Source organism: Corvus brachyrhynchos, unplaced genomic scaffold (genome assembly GCF_000691975.1).
Source record: "Corvus brachyrhynchos isolate BGI_N302 unplaced genomic scaffold, ASM69197v1 scaffold1, whole genome shotgun sequence".
In the NCBI taxonomy this organism is placed as follows: domain Eukaryota; kingdom Metazoa; phylum Chordata; class Aves; order Passeriformes; family Corvidae; genus Corvus; species Corvus brachyrhynchos.
In genome coordinates this window covers 273,846-286,008 of record NW_008237222.1, presented here as the reverse complement: position 1 = coordinate 286,008, position 12,163 = coordinate 273,846, and the positions used below count along the sequence as shown (strand labels likewise).

Genomic DNA, 12,163 nt, shown 5'->3' with positions numbered 1-12,163 from the left:
AAGGTAAATCTAGAATTAAAAATTAATCCTCTTTTTCTGAAAAAATTTTGGTTGCATAATGGTGAGTGTGGTGGTGAGATATGCACGTTCTTACAAAGAAATATGTGGTAAGAAGAGTGTCAGTTTTGAATGAAGCGAAATAAATTCATGTTCTTGCATAAGTACCAAGAATGTTCTTGATTCTCTTCACCAAAATTTGGACCTCTTCCTGAGGAGCCCAACAGAAATGTTCATCTGGTGCAGAAAGCATAAGGATTTCTGTGTGTTTGTGCTTGCTATGTCCTGCCTCCACTACACATGCATTTGTATGCTTTGTGGTAGGCATGAGTCTTCAAGAGGGGCTGGGATGGAAAGGGAGCACATGCCAGCACAGAGTGTACAGAGAGGCACATGGTGCACCCGGCAGAGCAGAAAACTGGAGGGTGTTAATGCATTTGTCACGCCAGCCACAGCTCCAGCTTCATCGCTTCCTGTGCCTCAGGGCTGCACAACACTGCCTCCAGCACAGGCAGTCGGCTCCACAAGTGGGACACGAGGTTGGCCCAGGGCACTTCACTGCACCTCGTCTGCAGCAGGCCCTTCACCAGCCAGCCAGAACTAGGATCTGGGTGGGAAAGTTTACTTAAAAGAAGTAAAGGGGGCTTTCGTGGAGGCTTTGCTTTCATGAACCCACCACTCCTCCTCCCCCGGACTGATTTGCTTGTTCAGGCTTGGTTGCCTCCAGCAACACATTATTAGTGCGAACTATGGTGTATCCTGGGAGACCTGCAGGATTCCCTGCAAATCTTCTGAGTTCTTCATCACCAAGGAGGGAGAGACACAAAGGCATTTCGCTCTGTTGATGCAGTTGCATGTGCATTGTTCCCCTTCTTTGAGTGTTGGTGTGTCTCTTTGGCAAATGCTGTAATTGGACTGCACAGTCTTCATTCTGCATCTTCGTCTCAGTGAGTAGATTATACTCTTCTTGGTAAAGCCACCAAACTGCACTGCTTTAAAGGCTGTCTGTGAAAACATGCTTAGCTGAAGGGGTTTTAGCAGAGCTGTGTACTTATTGTTGAGCACACAGACCAGCCCTTGCTGATGGCCCCAGGCCTTCAGGGTAAATCTGGCCTTAAGATAAATACAGATTGTATCATGCATGAGCAGTTTTCCTTGATTTAGCATGGCTGCAAAGGCAGTGAAGACACAGTGACACAGATTAACAACGTGAGTATGTACTCAGGGCTCTGCTAAGACCATACATCTCTGCTAAAATCAATGCCACTGCAAATTCTTGAGATATAACAAGTGTTATGAGAGCTTCCCCACAATGTGATCAAACTCTGCAGGTATGCTTTTGATCTCTGCTTGGTTTGAAATTACAGGACAGCTTCAGTTCCTTTGGCTGTTCTGTGTCCCGGGCTTGCAGGGACCAGCCTATGTGTCACAGCACAGTTAAAACATCTCAAAGAGCAGCTGATTTCCTGATTAGTCATGTATGTGTCCAGAGATGGACAGCATCAGATGAACTGATCTCCCATAAAGGTCAAGGCAGCTTAGCTAAGAGAGGTCAGTTCTCCAGCAGATAAGGCATCAACACCAGATGGCATCTCAGAGCAGTCAGAGGCAATGTACATGAGGGTTCCCATGACAGTGATGCTCTTGGTAGTGGGGGGCTATTGAGAGGGCAAGGGAGTTAAGGAAATGCAGAGCAGGTGTTTTGAGTGTGATCTATTTTCACCAGGTGATTCAGTTGCCTAGAGACTCATATGTTAAAGAGTGGTGACTGAGGCTTCAGCCCTGTCCTCTGTCCCTCTGCAAAGCTGCTACAGGTCTGGCAGAGGCTGGGGGACTGCTGGGGAAAAAGGGTGAGCTGTGCTCTGCTGAGATTGACAGTCCAGCTGCATCCACAGAATAAAACCAGTTTGTCTCACATGTCTGAACAACCCAAAACTGAACTAATGGAGCAAACAGGTGTGAAAGGAGAAGGGTTTTGCCAGAGCCAGTAGCTCCTTGTCTGCTGGATAAAAAGAAAAGCAGGTCAGTAGAAATCAACACATCCCTCATCAGATGCCAGGGAAAAGAGTCACTCTTCAGTGAGCAAAGGCACTTGATGTTAACCTGTTAATTCCTGGATCATTCTCAAATCGAACAGCATGGGAGCAGGACCCAGGAGGCTTCTCCTGCTAGACCTGAAACCCAGCTCATGTGCCTCCCGGTATCTTTCTCCAGGAAAGAAGTAAGGGGGAAGAAAATAAAAGGATGGATGGCTAGCCTATACTTTTTCTGCATTTGAATTATTTCTTAGTCAACAGCTTTAATCCCCATGCTCCAGCCCATCTCCTGCTTTACAGGAAAGTTTCAAGGTGGCTCTTGAGCCTCCCAACTGCCAGTATGCTAAGAAATGCTCTTTAACCCACATGGTCCCTTTTCCCTTCCTTCACCTTAGATTTTCTCACTTCCTGCCCATATTTTCTCTTATGGGTGCTGCTCTACTTCTATTTCTTTCCAATTTAAAATAAATTATTAAAAGCTTTGATGCCAGTGACATCACCTTGTTTCTAGTGGGTGACCTGCTGCATCCTGCATTCCCTTCTGGCAGGGAAGGGAAAATGGGTAAAGGGACTGTCATTCCCCTTTACTTAGCAGAAGGCCCTTCTGCATGCAGAAGAATTTCTTCATAATCTACTTCAGAACTTAAATTTCTCTTTATTGACTGGATAATTGAAGTAGCACTGTTGCAAAGTAATGAAGTAATGGTAATCTTTGAGAAAACACGTACCAATTCTAGCAGTAGCTAATGCTCTTCTGGGGTGCCCTGCAGTCTCATTTAAATTTCATCAGTGATGATAATTTTTGCACCTTACAGGAATCTGAAGCTGCAATATTTCCCTAGACATTTTCTATTTTGTATGGTAGGAGTTTGACTCTTATACCTAGATTTCTACCATTGCATAAAAAAAAGTGTATTATCTTTAAAACTCTATTTTATGGATGAAAATGTTGTGGATAGTTTCATTTTTCAAACTTCATTAAATCATTCCTCCACCCCTCAAAAAAAAAAAATCTTTATTTTCTATATTCCAACATTATGATGCTAGTCCTCACTTAAATTAGCATAAATTGGGAAAATGCCACTCAAGTTGATAAACAAGTTTTGGAGGCAACTGGTCTCTATGCTTAACATCATAACCACCTAGAGTCCCATGCAATAGTCTAGAAAGACATATAATACAGCCAAATTTGCTAGAGTCACACCAAGCCTGTCACCTACCTGAAATGAAAGTGTAAAATATGTTCTTGTGCCATTTTTAATCTACTTGCTTAGTAATCATCGGGAAGTAAATATTCCTCACTGTCTTTCCTGAAAAGTTTAAGAACTTAACAGTCCCTATATATTCCTTTAGTTTTTTGTTTCAAATGCCTTCAACACAAAATATCACAGTTCTGTTTGGCAAATGCAATATTTTGTATTTTTTTCATTATAAGTGGAGCTGGCTTTGCAATGTGTTTAATAAAGTCCGTTTCCACATTGACTGTGTACAACCAAAAGGGGAGATGTTTAGAAAGAGGAAAACACTATGGTGAATATACAGAAATGATCTCCAAGTTGTATGCTGCATCTGCCAGTACAGTTTACTTTAAAGTAATTTTCAAGTCAACACTTGTACAAAACAGTGAACAAATGGTAAAAATGGTGAAAATACAACTGCTGTTAAAAAATAACTGCTAGAATCACTAAGGCAATGAACTATGGCTGTGGCATGTTTTGTGCTCTCTGTCTTCTGTGATGAATGACAGGACTATAAGGACAAAGTAATTTTTAATTCCTGTGATGAGGTAAAATGGTGGGAACAGTGAAGATCCTCCAACATAATTTTCTACTCTGTGTTTTCTCCCACAGAAATTTGAATACAAAGGCTGCCTTTATCAACTGCATGGGTTTTTTTCCCCTCAGCTTCTCATACTTTATAATTTGGCTATGAATTTTAAAGAATGGAGCAGAGATTAGAAATTAGCACCCTTTGTGTCCTATTGAAAGCATAACAACCCCTCCTCCTTAGACACTGCAAAATTCCTTGCCAATAAGGCTGACTGAACAAGTCTTCATTAAACTGCATGTTGCTGGGCTGGAGAATTTGTCTCCATCAGCCATTCAGACCATGACCTGGACAAATCAACCGTGATGCCTCAGATGTGAAAAGCCTTTGTTTGGCTTCTCACGTTCCTAACACAATTAGTAGCTCTGGAACTCATCCCTTTGGCCAAGGTAGAGTCATGCTGTCCCTTGCTGTAACTACTGGTCCTGAGGTAAGTCACTCAGAGCATTCCTCAAGTGATTCAGTAGAATGGGATTTTAACCATGTAACTCCAATCCCATGGAAATGAGTGGCAGATGAGGATAAAGCTGGTTAGACCCAGTTAGCATAGTCATTCTGTACTGTCCATGCTGGCAATCTAATAGGAGAAGTAACTGGACAAAATTTCCTCTAAATTGGTGTAAAGAAACTGACTTATGCAATATGTCTGTCATTAAGGTGACTGAGGCTTTTCTCAGCTTCGAAACACTGTGGTCCAGATGTTTAGCACCTCTTTTTTCAACCAGGAGTAAGTTACAGTAGATGTGACTTTTGTGTAACATGGCAGAATACACGAGCCTTTCATTAAAAATCACCTTCCACTTGAAGATAAAGTTATTATAAATAATACAAATAAAGGAGACAGCTTTTTGTAATAGTTATTAAAGGCTTAGGAGCTGTTTCACAAATACATAACTCCTTGAGCATGTCAGAGTTTGCTTTGCTCCAGAAGAATGAAAGGCCAGAGTTTTAAGCTGTATTTCCCCCTCATAAATCCTGAGGATCATGCATTTACTTTGGCACTGGTTTTGCTGCTTCTTCAGATTAGGTCTCTGTTCTCTTCAGTGTTACTGCACTGGAGAAGTGGTAGGATTTCCACTCATTATAGCCAGGATTTCAGATTTCTTGCCTCAGGCACTGGCTGAAGCCTTTCTCTCTTCTGTGCCTGAAAGTCACAAGGCAGTGGAAGAATGCAGCAGGTGACCAACCCAAGGGTCAGCAGGTGAACCAGGGTGCTCTCTCTGTCTATGCATATAATTATCTATATTTCTATATATGTGTGGGTGTGCATGTATATATACTCTTATTTGTAAATTCTTGCAGGACAAACAAAAATCTCAGTTGTTTATTTTTGTTGGAAGGGATGGGTGAACATCAGACCAACCCAAAAAGTGTCTCTTCAGTCAGACAGGTCTTAAGAGTGCCCTGCATTCCCCCTGGCTTCCTTACCCACCCCATCCATCCCTCTCTATGCACACAGATCCTGGTCTCCTCAGCCCACAGCACAGATTACTTCGCAGCAGCAGGAGAAATGTTTTCTGTTAGCTGGAATCCAACCAGGATGTGAGGAAAACAGCATTCTCAGACACTTCTGAACCAGCCTTGTCTTTGGGGCACAGAGCTCCTGCCTCCAGCTCGAAGTCAGAGAAGGGCTTGGTCACTTCTGATAGGGGATGCATCTGAAGGGATCCATTTCAAATGGATTTAAATGGCAGGCATGGTTAGAACACCCTTAGGGGTGAAGGAGGCATCTGAGAGTTCTCAGCACGAGAACTGGACCAGTGGGACAGTGGACTGTGACCTTTGAACTTCTCTACACAGTTTTCTTCTCACAGACCTTAAAAGCTTATTGGCAAAATGCTGCTTCAGGCATGTGGAAATATGTAACAAGCAGAAACTCGTCGGAGACCATGTCTCATAGATTTCCCAGGTATCAGTGGGTTTGGCTCTTCATATTTTCAGTCATGAGAAGCTGTATTTAGCTCTGACTAGTGCCTGGATTATGCCATGTGTTATATAGCTGAGGAGTATCTGCCTTTCAGTTAATCTTTTCTCCTTATGCATTTTGATGCCTTTCATTCTCTATGTGGTTATTTTTGCTTTGATTATATCCTGGCCTAAACAATCTTGTCCTGCCAGGATGATACTTCAGAAACCCATTCTGAACTACTGAGCTTTAATTTTGCCATCTTTTCCTCCCAAGAAAAGGATCCTGGAATAGCAACTGACCAGAACTCAATGGTTGCAAGATAAATGATAAACACAAGCCAAAGGCTGCTGACCGAGGATTGTGTTCAGCCTGGTCTTGGTTCCTTCTGTCTTTCTCAATGTCTGCAGGATGAATACAGGCCAGCAGTGACAAGATACTGCTCAAGAGCAAGTCCTTATCTGTTATCTATGCTTCAAATGCCTCAGGAAAGAGTTGAAACAGACTTTCATACAGCTTTCATATTTTGTAAGGATTAATAGGAATAAAAGAAATATGAATGTGACGTGTGATGAAAATTAGACCTGCTCATTTAGAGAGGTCCCCAGAATTTAGAGACTCCCCAGCAATTTGCTCTGCAATGATCCATTAGGCTGCCAAACAGGCCCCAGCAGTAAAAGGTCCTTTGGTTAGCTATGTACAACACTATCTGCCAGAGAGGTGTCAAACATCCAAGGGACAGTCTTGGAAGTGGTGAATTAGACACACAATATTTATCAGCTGGTTTTAGTTTTTCTGTAGGGGTTGTTGGAAAGGTATTGTGACCACACTGGATTTTGACTGAGCTTCCATCAAGGTCCAAGGTGGGGTTTTGACAGACTGGACCCAAACTGGCAATAGCAGGGTGGGTAGGATCCTTCTCTAAGATGAGAGACATGAAACTCTGGTTGAGCTCTTGTGTAAAGAAGAACAGAGCTGAACTTAAGTTTCCCACAGCCAAGCAGAGGCCAAGTTACCAGCTTAACAGGCATTTTGGAATGAGTTTATCCTTTACATTTTTCACAAAGACTTTTGAGAGTTTTTGAGACATTCAGCTTAGAGATAATAACAGCTCTATAGTGCATGTATTTTTTGGAAAGCAGATTTTATTTCTTTCCCCACAAATCTGATTCCATCCATAATTTGAGTTAATTAATGTGCACATTTTAAAAGATTTTTTTTGTATTAGACAAAAGGTCAAGGGACTACCACCTCGTGAGGAAAAAGCTGTTTCCTGAGAAACAAGCTTGCTTCAGTATGTCTATGCATCCCTGCACCCCATGCAGTGCTCTGTCGTCGTGGCCAGATTAATTATGGACCCTAATTGGGAACAAGAAACAAAAGACTTTTTTCTTCATCTCCCTGCTCATCTTACATTACTGTGCCACACAAAAAGATTGAGGCAACAGACAGAACAGCAAACAAAATTATCTACATAGAGTTTTCCCTTGGCTAAGAGGAAGGATAAAATGAGAAAAGGAACCCTGTTCACCTGGAAAGTCACAAGAGCAGCTCTCAGTTTTCATCCTTTCCAGCCAGCATGTTTGTTTAAGCCCACACCTTTAAAAGTTTTTGTTCAAGCAGTTTGTCCTTGGGCTATTTTCTCCATCTCGTTCTGCTTTAGCCTCAACTTGCTATAAGCCTGGGAATTTTTAGCCTCTGTGAAAGAAGCTTTTTCCTGCACTGATAGAGAACGCCCTGTCTGCTACATGCAGTTGTTACAACAAGGTGTGGGAGGGAAGTGAGGCATGGCAGTGTTGCATAAAGGACAGCTTCACGGTTGGCAGACTGGGGGGCGATTACAAAACAAATGTTCGGCTCTGCCATTAATTATCTAATTTCAGATGACTAGTACAGGCTCAAATTTGCAAAGGCCTAGACAGAGAGGCTGGCACAAGTAAGGACAGCATGTGGCCATTCCTAATTTACTGGTTGTTTTGTTTTTTTCTGAGGAAAGACATTTAACCACTAACCACCATTCTGACTCCTTGCCTATCAACACAAACATATCCCTCTAGTAAGGGGCAGAGGTGAGGGCAAGGAAAGAAAACAATACAGGCTGAAGCAGGACATTTGGAAATACCTAGAGGTGTATTTGGCAAGTGGCACACTCTGTGTTGGTGGAGCTGGCTGTTTGGTAGGTAAGTTGGGTCTCCTTCTCCCTCTTTTTATGGCAAGAACCGGCAAGAACTTCCTGGATCATTAAGTCTAATTCCTGCTATCAGAAATAGACATATCCTGTTATTGCTGTCATAAATTTGTCTTGCTTGGTGTTTAAAAACAGGTGCTTTATTCCTTTCATTTTCCATCTGTAAGACTGCACTGGAATCTCGTATCCTTCCAATGATCGGAAACCACGCTCGAATTTCTGTCCTTTGGTTTGAGAGAGACTCATGTCTGTGAATGAGAAACATAGGAAAATGTTTCCGAGGAGATTAGAAATGACTGGCTGATTGACTGAGTTCTTTAAAATGTGGTATGTGCTTTGCATTTAAAAGTTATCTCTATATTTACCCAGCCTGGAGTAAATCCAAAACAGTTCACTTGAGAGGACAAGAGGAAATCCCAATCCTAAAGCAGTTGGTGACTGAAGAGTTAACGGGACACCGTGGTTCCGCTGCTACACGGGGAGCAGCTTGCTGCATTTCTGCGAGGTGATCAGCTGAAATGTTTGGCAGTTTGGTTTAGTTTCGCCGAAAAAAATGCAGCTCTTTTTTACGGAGGAAGAAAACCCAAAACTTTGGGGGTTTTGTTCGCCGAAGTTCCGCTCCCGTTTCGCCGGCTGCTCCCTGCCTGTCTGTCCATCTCCCACCTCCTGCTTGCTTGCCTGGGTGTGCCAGATCTGCCCACAACTTTTACGGGCACGACCGGGGGCCAGCCGGGCACGACCGGGGGCCAGCCGGGCACGATCGGGGGCCAGCCAGCCCCGCCGAGCGCCGAATGGGAGGGACCTGACCCCCGGGTGAGCGCAGCCAGGACAGAACCCGTTCATCTCGGCCGCCTGGGGGTAGGGTTTTTTTGCATCGGTGGGAGGAGGAGGAGCGCATAAACTTCTTTCAGAAGCAAGGTACTGCAGCAGCGGGGCAGGTGCGCGCCTGGGCAGGCGGAGGGATGGCTGATACTACAGAGAGAGGAGATTGGGAGAAACATCTCCAACACATGAAGTCCAAGGGAACCTCCAACACGATATCATTGACTTAGGAAAGTTTTATTTACAGGCAGAGTTTGATGCTGTGAGCGCTACTGGTAGGATGAGGCAGAGAGTAGACGTTTCGTCCCCTCAGAACAAGTGATTAAAAAGGGAATTGTAAGTTGTATGTTTGCACCTAAATCGGCATTTGATGTCCTCCTGTGCTTTATTCATAGCGCCCACTGCACTGGTACGAACGCGCCGTGTTGTAGAGCTGAGGAGGATGTGGGGGAGGAGGGTGCTTTGGTTCGTGAACTTTCGTGGGAGGTTATTTCTCCTCTGATCAGGCGGAGGAAAAGTTGGCTGTTTCTCTGTAGTAGAAGATAAAACGAAACATACGAAAAGAGCTATATTAATCTTCTCCAAATATTGCTGAAAGGATAATGGAAATCTGTGTCTGTGCCCGCTGAGGTGTTCAAGAAAGGGAAGGTTTGGAAGCAGGTTTTGCTGTGAGATTAACAGCTCTGAGCTGCTCTGTATAGAATTTCAGTGGGTGAGTGAGCAATTCAGATTCGTCAAGGCTGCTTTGTTAGGGGACTTGAGTGCCTCGGTATTTGTTGAAAGCACAAAGCAGTGCGTTGCCCTTGTGTATGCAGGAATAAGCAGCTGGATTTACACGAAAGTGTACATTGGGAACCGAGTTTTGAAGTGCAAAAAAGCAAAATTCAGCTAAGTTGTGCTCTATAAGAAAGGATAATCTGATGGAAAAAAATTTATTTCCTCTGTTATTTTCAACATCATTTGGTACTGCAATGTCAATATGTGTAGGATCATGTATGTCTGAGTACTTTGAGAGCAGGTTGTGTGAGGACATCCTTGCAGACACGTTTATATTTGACCTGAGTATCAGTCTGGCTTTCTTTGTAACTTGAATTTTTCATTTTTTACAGCCAGTTCCAAGATGCTCAAATTGATATCAACACCTAATTTAGTTTTATTAATATTTTTCTGTGAGGGAGCAGCACTAAAATTCATTCAGCTGTTTTGAAATTCATCACACAACAGGGGAGTGAGATGGAGGTGCTTAAATAACCATTGCTATATTTTTTCCCATGCAGATTAAAAGTTCAAAAAGCTTTAAAGTGATAGCTGGAGCTTCTGCATATCACAAACCATAGCACAACCCTGACTTATTCCTGTGAGAACTAGAATAATCTCACCTGCCTAAAGCACTCCTGTGACTTCACTGAGCAGAGTTTTTCATAAATCAGGTCAGTGGTTAATTGCCTCTGCATGGTTTTTAATCTCAGTTTCTCCATGTTGCCTTCCAACTACCACAAATCATTTATTAGATCACAGCAATTTTTCTTTTATAATTTTCTGTGTAGGTGCTTACAGACTGGTTGTTCCTGAATCTCGCGCAGAGCCGATTAAATAGGTTGAGCTTTTGTCTTTTGCTGTGTGGTAGAGTTTTTATTCCTTCATATTGCTGTGAATCTTTTCTGAACAGTCCTCAGTTTTTCTGTGTTCCTGAATTCTGGACAAAACATCAGGTTCCACCAGGAATCAGACCCATACTACATACACAAGTGAAATTATTTTCCTTCTCCTTCATGTTTCTCTTCCTAAATACTAATATTACATTGGTTCCTTTAATCTCCAGATCACATCAGAGGTGATAATCATCCAAATCTTTTCCAGAATCACTGCTTCCAAAGGTGCCATCCATCCCATAATGTTGTATTCTTCCCTCTGACACTCCTTACCTGAGTGAAATGCCTCATTATCCCTAAGTACATACTACTGAACATACCATTTATGGTAAAACACCTTTACAGTCAACAGTAAATGAGGTGTACAAAATTATTTCCATCTAAAAGTGTCTCCTACTGGCTCAATGTAGCAAGAAAGGTTCCCTTTTGCCACTTCAGCAAAATCACTGCTTGCAGGATACAGGAGTTCTGCTTTACATATCTTTTATCTGGTGCATCGTGCAAGTGCAGACATCTGAGGAATATATTCACTCAGCAGTGAAATCTGCTTGGCATCTGGCCATCCAGGGGTAGGCAGGGCGATACCCCCTTTCCAGGTGGTCCGTTGTTTGGAAATGAATGAAGTAATGTAAATGAAAAGAATCAACCTGAACTTTCTCCTTCCTAAATTTAAGCTGAACTCCAGAGCTCTACCAAAGCTGGAAGCTGTTCACTTGAGCTTATTGTCTGTTTTGCAGCTGCCTCAGCATGTACAGGTTCCAGCTGGGACCAACAGAGAATCGCTGAAATGTTGTCAGGAATGCTGATCCAGGAGTCTCTCTGTCCTGACCTGAAGTTAATATATTCTCATGAGTGCTCCTCTTCTCAAGAAATTTTCAGCCTGCTTTGCAGGCCAAAAAGACAATGAAGAACACTCAGACTTTGGTGTACTTATATAAACTTACAGTTTACAAATTGTTGGAGTGGACAGCTGCTGCAGGCAGGATCCTTGTTCTTCCAACCAACTCAAAAGTAAAGCTGCTCTTGGCTTAAAAGGGAATTGCTTTGTCTGCTTGACGTTGTTTCCTCAATTTCTGTACCCAAGCATTACAGTGAATAAGAAGGGAAATAAGAAGGTGTGAAGAGAAATAAGAAGATAATAATTGATCTTTTTTCTTTTTCCATCAAAGACCATTGAGAAAAAAGCCTTGCCTATCACAAAAGCAACCAGAACTTTTCAGTTTGGACAGTGAGACTCAGGTGTGGGTTATTAAAGTCTCCATACTCTAGAGCTACATGTATATACAGAGACTCAATGCTGAGAGCCAAAAGTTGGTGAAAGCATATAGGATTCCAGTAGCTGCCCTCCTGTTAAACTCTACCCTGTGTTTACAGAGGATAATGCTACCAGTGATGTGTGTATTTATTCTTTGTGTTGGGAAAGTGTTGTCACTTCCATTGAACGACTTTCTAATGGTTCCCTACGTAGAATGCTGTGCTGGAGAAGGAGATAAAATACATAGAATAAGTCCTTGCTTTATGTTAAAGTTGCAAACCTTCCACTCAACATCCTTGATCAGCCAGAGTTTCCTGTGAAATGACTATAGCCAGGGACCTCCCGTGGTTTCCCCACTATTTCTGGTGGACCCCGAAGGATGCCAGTTCCCGGCACGCAATGCTTTTAACGTGTTTGGTGCATGTTATTTCGATCTAGTTCAAATTCCGTAATTAGCGCCCAGGCTTGTCCGTGCAAGCC

General features: G+C 42.8%; 1 protein-coding gene and 1 long non-coding RNA gene across 4 annotated transcripts in view; both read left to right on the top strand.

Annotated features, from left to right (window-relative positions):
• Positions 1–12,163, top strand: part of STON2 (stonin 2) — a 74,429-nt gene that overhangs the window by 34,955 nt on the left and 27,311 nt on the right. The window lies entirely within an intron of this gene.
• On the top strand, positions 8,785–12,157 carry LOC108445382. Its single transcript, XR_001860202.1, has 3 exons — positions 8,785–8,872; positions 10,054–10,206; positions 11,166–12,157. It is a non-coding gene; the product is annotated as an uncharacterized LOC108445382 (long non-coding RNA).